The sequence below is a fragment of the Anguilla rostrata genome, chromosome 9 (assembly GCF_018555375.3).
Source record: "Anguilla rostrata isolate EN2019 chromosome 9, ASM1855537v3, whole genome shotgun sequence".
Lineage (NCBI taxonomy): Eukaryota > Metazoa > Chordata > Actinopteri > Anguilliformes > Anguillidae > Anguilla > Anguilla rostrata.
Genome location: NC_057941.1, coordinates 37,496,085 through 37,502,988, shown reverse-complemented (window position 1 = coordinate 37,502,988; position 6,904 = coordinate 37,496,085). Strand labels below are relative to the sequence as shown.

General features: G+C 39.3%; 1 long non-coding RNA gene across 1 annotated transcript; it reads left to right on the top strand.

Moving 5' to 3' along the window:
• The first annotated feature begins 767 nt into the window (after window positions 1-767).
• Window positions 768-4,283, top strand: LOC135262411 (uncharacterized). Its single transcript, XR_010332222.1, has 3 exons — window positions 768-1,018; window positions 1,814-1,927; window positions 2,493-4,283. It is a non-coding gene; the product is annotated as an uncharacterized LOC135262411 (long non-coding RNA).
• The last annotated feature ends 2,621 nt before the right edge of the window (window positions 4,284-6,904 follow it).

The following is a 6,904-nucleotide window of genomic DNA, read 5'->3' as shown; positions in this document are numbered from 1 at the left end:
GAATGGCCAGAAGCAACGCAAGGGCTTATAGCTGATGATGATATTGTGATCTGAACCACAGATCGCAGAAGGAGGTTGACAACTGAGTGTGTGGTGACTCGCTCCAATGACGGGAAAGATCTCCGCAAAGAGACAACCTAAGGCAGGCAAGTCAACCCCTCAGGTCACCGAGTAACATTTGTGTCTTATTGCTGGAATAAGTACTGAAGGGAGAAGAGTTTTCTCTAGCATAACTAGAATTCTGTGCAACACTAAATTCCTAGGCCTTGCAGCAGAGACCGTCTGTCTCCAGGCACCGAACCTCCCAAGGACAACAACAAGTTTGAAATATAGTGGGAGGAGGATAAGAGAGTGTGGGTAACCTACACAGGATGGCCGAAGAGAGTATCGGAGGAACATAAGATAATGAGTGAAGCGGCCGTAGATTACGGTGCAGCATTACTTCCCTGGGGACAAACACACAAGAAAAGTCATTGGATATATTATAACCAACAGAGGTTTATCAGTTACACCATTCAGGCCCCAGCCAGGGTGAAAGAACAATTGCATGCCACTTCGCTTATGACAGTACAGAATAGGCTAATTCTTGACACGATGCTAGCAGAGGAGCAGGGGGATATTGGGGAAGAATGTTGTACAGTCATTCCAATGCACACAGAAGAGGGGGGTAACATAACAACAGCATTAGAGGCATTGGAAAACCTGAGAGATGAACATGTTAGAAACACGAAGGGAGAATCTAAAGGCCATGATACACAGGCAACTTTTTTGGGCAATATTGCCAGCAATATTGCTGACGATTGCCGGCAATATTTTCTATTGAAAAGCGGCAACTTTTCATTATCTGGGAAATTAGATCGATGGGGCAACACAGTAGGCAACTTTTTGGGATCCTCCAATCAGAATACAGATTTTAGTCATGTGACTACTTCTCTCGGCTGAAGAAAATCGACGAAGATGGCGGCCAATCTTGCCTGGAGCGAAGAAATGGAGAGGCAACTGATTTCATTCTTCTCAGGTAAATTGAATCATTAAAACGTGTTGTTCTCATATATTATGAATATACATGTATTGTTAATTGTTTTTCAACAACTGTCATCAACTGTATTCTCAGCTATCTTTATTTATTAGCATAAGTTACTACTAAAGTTTTCGTACGTTTCCATGGTTCCATGGGCTCCGTCAGTCATAAATGTATGCATAATTTGGATTAAATTAATTATTTGACGGAAATCTGTCAAAGTAACAGAACCTGGGTAATTAATATGACCCAATATTCATAGCTAGCACATTGAATAAGCGTAGTATTTACCAAAAATACTAAAAAAAATCGATGGTAGCTAGTAGCAAGCTAGCTATCTAACGTTAGCTAGCAAGTACCTAACTTAGCTAGCTAAATTAACTTGCTTGCTGGCTGTGTGCGTGTGCGTGTGTGTGACTATGATGAAGCTAGCTAGGTGTGTGTGTGTGTGTGTGTGACTGATGAAGCAAGCTAGGTGTGTGTGTGTGTGTGAGACTGATGAAGCAAGCTAGATGTGTGTGTGTGTGTGACTGATGACGCAAGCTAGGTGTGTGTGTGTGTGTGTGTGTGTGTGTGACTGATGAAGCAAGCTAGGTGTGTGTGTGTGTGACTGATGAAGCAAGCTAGGTGTGTGTGTGTGTGTGACTGATGAAGCAAGCTAGGTGTGTGTGTGTGACTGATGAAGCAAGCTAGGTGTGTGTGTGTGTGTGCCAGTCAGAGTCTGTGTTGAGGTCCCAATTTCTCCCCCCCCCCCCACATCTCATCCCTCTCTCTCCATTTCATTTATAACAGAACACCCGTGCCTTTGGAAAGTGAAGCTTGAGGTCTACAAAGACAGGAGGGACAGATGTATGGAGGCCTTGCGCAACCAACTAAATTCTGCACAGACAGAAGTTGTTGTCACAGGTAGGAAATTGAAAAGGGGCAGTTAATGATAACTTATGGGTCTTTTTAAATGGGTGCTCCTGTAAGTTTTAGCAACACGCTCGGTGGTGATGTGGAGTCCACATGCAGCCTAGGCAATATGCCCACCTAGCTATTTCTCTGTGAATAGAGTATCTTGCCTAATTTCCATTAAGAATAATACAACCAACCAAAATGAGCAGTTGGGTCACAGTATGCTCACCACCCCAACTACAGTACATTACTGAACATACACAAACAGACATAATGGGTGTGTCACATTATGTCATAGACGCAGACAGACAAACAGACTAAGTAAATGTAACATGTTACTTTTCTCAGTAACATTGTAACATAACAAGTTACTTTTAATGGAAGTAACGTTGTAAAGTAACAAGTTACTTTTAAAAGTAATGTTCCCCAACACTGTTGGCCAGTAGCTTGGCACTAGGCCCAGGGCTCCAGGGGAATGAGAGTGGAGGGGAGTAGGCCGTATTAACTGTTAACTGTTAACTTAACAAAATTCACTTTAAAAGCTTTACGAAAATTCTCTCCTTATCCTTTGCAGTCGACATCATTAAAAAAAATTCAAAAACATGCGGACAACCTTTCAGCGGGAAAATAAAGCAGCATCCAGTAAGCGGTCAGGCGATGGAGCAGATGACGTTTACATTCCAAGATGGAAATACTATAAAGACCTGCTTTTCTTGAAAGAAGGAGGAGAACCCAACAAGACTGAAGATAATATCCCATCCCAACCCATCCAAATTGAAACCACAACTCCAGACAAGATGGCTTCCAAAAATGTAACAAAACAAAAAACGGGACATCAGCAAAGCAGAGTATGGAGTACCTGTTCAGGATCAGCCGTCACAGCATTGGGCGTATTGTCATAGATACCTGCAAGGCATTATATCAAAGCCAACGAGAAGAGGATATATATTGGTTACCAAACATTCTTTTTCAGTTACGTTGCCCATTGCCCATTGCCACCAGTGTATCAGGGCAACTTGAGTTGCTGGTAATATTGCTGGCAATATTGCCCAAAAAAGTTGCCCGTGTATCATGGCCTTAAGGGGTGGTCATGGTGGGACTGGTTTATGCATATTTTTGTGTCCGAGTGCATTATTTCCTTTTAAAATAATTTAATCAATTCATGACATGTATCACTTTATTCTATAAAACCTATTTAGTTTGAATACATTTTCAGTACATTCAAATAATATATATTCTTTTATGTTTTGGCATCTCAAACCCCCAAAATGTCAGGCGGCGCAACCGTCCGTGCAAATGAACAGATTAAGAAAACTATTAAAAATGGTATTTTAATGATAATAAATTCAAAATAAAATACTATGGCATGATTTTATGTTTGAAACCTTTCAAATAAACCACATTTTACAAATACCAATAGTTTTAAAGCTGTTGATATAATTGAAAAACTTTTGTTCAGCAATTTGTATGCTCTCAAATGTCAGGGTGGCACAACCGTAAACATGGGGCTTTTATTGTGAAGTGAAGAGGTAATAACAGTAAACAGTATATTGCATCATCAAGAGGACCCCAAGTGACCTTTATGGCTGAGTGAAAAGGTTTGTAGATCTCTCTCAAATATTGATAAAAATAGCTACTTTCAACTCGTAGGTAGGCTGGTACACTTTCCATATCAGTTGGTACAACCAATGTAAAACTAGGAAAATGTTATTTTATCATAAAACTCTTTATTCTATCCAAAAATTATATATATGCAATTGATAGCAAAGGCAAAAGCTAAGACAGGCGTCCAAGTAGAAGCCAGTTTAATTTGAAATTAGTTGCAAAAGTCAGGTGGCGCAACCAATAATTCAGGTGGCGCAACTGCAAGGAATGTCACTATATGAAATAAATAATGTTATTTAAAGCTCTAAAATTATCTATTACATTTATAAAATGTTTATTCGTTTTAATTTAACCTCTTAGCGCACAACCCCTAGTGGTGGGCACGCCGGCGTGCCTAGATTACTAAACTCAAACAATTGGTGCTACTGCAACCAAAGTGTGAGATGAAAACAGAAACGCGTTGTTTCAGTTTCATTAGTAGACGATACACGACAACTATGCCGAAAACGGAGTTTCGCAGCCCAACCATTGTCGCTCCGGTCGTTCATTTAACACGCACCCCCTCCCTGCAGTCTCATCTAAAAAACACCCCCCACCCTTGACATAATGGACAATATTGTCTATCTTGGCATTCATAAAAATATTCTTTCACCACTAAAAAATCGTTTGCCGTCAATATCCCTAAGATATGCCTATACAGCAGTGAAAACGCTGCTCACTGAATAACGAAATAAACGAGAAAAAGTTTTTAAAAATGATACCATGTCATTCTACAGTCAATATCTCGGACTAAGTTTTGAATAAATATAAATCCTTACTGTTGGTTTTACGTGTAGAGATGTCCCTTTTGATACTGCGTGGTCATATATTGTCTTGGACAATCCGTTTGGGAAATATACGCGTATCTGTGACGCCTGGGTATCTTCCAAAATAGCTGCGCATAATACCACACCTGTTGTTTAAGGCGTTGTCGCCCTTTTTAGTACAGTCTGACTTGATTGACAATTCATTTATTCAGTAGGCGAGAGTATAAGCTTTCTAACGATGTATAACATGTCTAATTCTGCTTTTGGAATAGCGTTTTATAGGTCAGCGTAACAGAAAATATTCTTAGCATCGCATTCACTTACGCATTCACTCTGCTAGCAGACAAATACGCTGCACCTAACGAAACGTGTTCAAGGATATTTCGTAATTTCTTGGAAAATACTATTATTATTGAGGACTTCTGAACATAGCTAAGCCATATGTTTGCTGATAGACCTAGCTGACATCGTTTTCTGGAGCAAAACAGAAGCGAATAGTACAGTATCATTGATACTGTCTCTGTCTCCATCTACTGAACATAGAGGAGATTTCATCATTGCTATGTAAGTATTACCGCTCAAAATATTTCGGTTATATACGTTATTTTTGAAATTGAGTATCTTTAAATAGGTTAGTGGTGTTATATAATGTGAATATTTCACACTGTAATGTAAGCGTTAGATGGAAGTGTAATAGTTTTTGTGACCCATGCAACAGTGATGACGTCAGAGTTGGAACATTGCCAAAACGTGGTGGACGGTTGAAAATTGTTTTCATGTTGTCTCATCCCCATACAAGAAAACATACGAGAGTACAGAGTATAGAAATACACACGAGTTAATTATTACACATTTAGTACTGTACCGCATTGTGTGACAATATTTTTGCATTATTTTTTTAATCTGATAACAATGTTTCATCTTAAACCCTCATAAGGGGCTCATTTATATGCTTTATAATGGACAAAAAGCATTTTATTTAATTTTGGAGAGATTTTGGATATGTTTCTGGACACCTAGATATTTTAGACCACTGTACTGACTGAAAGCTTGTAATTCCCATTTGAAAATTATGCAACAGTGATTTTCTTGAGTCAAAACAGTTGATTTGTAGTGAAATACGTGAATATGTTGTGATTTACAGCAATGCATAATTTAGACATTTTGGATAGATTTGGAGACGCTGGGTACACTGCTTAGTTTTTGCTTCATACATCTATAGTAGTTCTACATATCCACCCTTAGATTTTATGAACTTGTGGTCAAGACGTTTTTGACCTAGCACATGTATAGTTTAACCTCCTGTATATATGCAATCTCTCAGTATTTCATTGCAAAAAAAAAAAAGTGCAAATTTATTTTGGATTTTTTGTCAAAACAATTGCATTTGTGGCACTTTATTTCTTCCACAATTATGAATATAAACTAATCTGCGTTAGTATTGTAAATTGTACAAATGTCTTGCTTCATTTAAGCCATTTTTCAAGTCTCTGTGGTGTTCACGTCTGGAGTTATAAAGCTTTAAATAGGGTACCCCCTAAATGGGCAAGGATTGGCAAGATTTGGCTTGTGCCTTAAGAGGTTAAAGATACACTTTCAGACCTTTTTTCATGATTATAATTTTTAATAATTTTAGATGCCACCTACATTGGTGGTATAGTGGTGAGCATAGCTGCCTTCCAAGCAGTTGATCCGGGTCACTGGGTCATTGCCCATGGAGTGGTAGGCGGTGGTATGAGACTTGATGACACCAGCGGCTGCAGCAGCTCTGACACTAGTTCATTCTCAAAGCTGGCACCCTGGCCTGAGTGAATACACTCAGGGAAACCGTAGATGCAGAAAACAGTCCCACAGCTTTCTGGAAATCTGCTTAGCAGTCTGGTTCCTCCACGGGAAGTCATGGGCCATCTTCGTGAAGTGGTCAGTTGCCACAAGCACATCAACAGAGCTCTTGTTCTTGTCCTCCGCTGACCAGAAGTCGATGCAGACGAGCTCCATAGCAGCTGAGGTCTTTATGCTTTCCAATGGGGCTCGTGCTGAAGGCTCTGGAGTCTTGGCAAGTACACACCTGTCACAGCACCGAACGTACTCCTTCACATCTCTCTCCATGTTAGTACAGAAGAACTGTTGTCTCGTTAGGTGGAGAGTTCAGACTTGACCTTGGTGTCCTGCCAAATCATGAACTCCCTCCAATGCCTTGTCCCTTAAACTCGCTGGCAGCACTACTATGCATTTAATGTTTTAAAATCTTGAAATACTTTTGATGAATTGCATTTCGATATTTGAAATTAATTTTTTCAGTGGACTTAAGCTGATGTTTCTTTAAGTGTATCAAACTAAAACATGACTTTGTTGTTGTTCAATCACAATCCATTACAGTGTATCTAATCAATCTACTGCACTGTAGCCTATTCCAGTTGTTATACCGAATGTGATCTCATGATGTATCCTGTTTTTGATCAATTTACTACTTTTACTTCAATAGAGACTATTGACTAAAACACTTTTTGTATTTGAAATAAAAATGCAATTATTCAGCATATTTCCTGTCATTACTAATGCTGTCAGGTGGCAC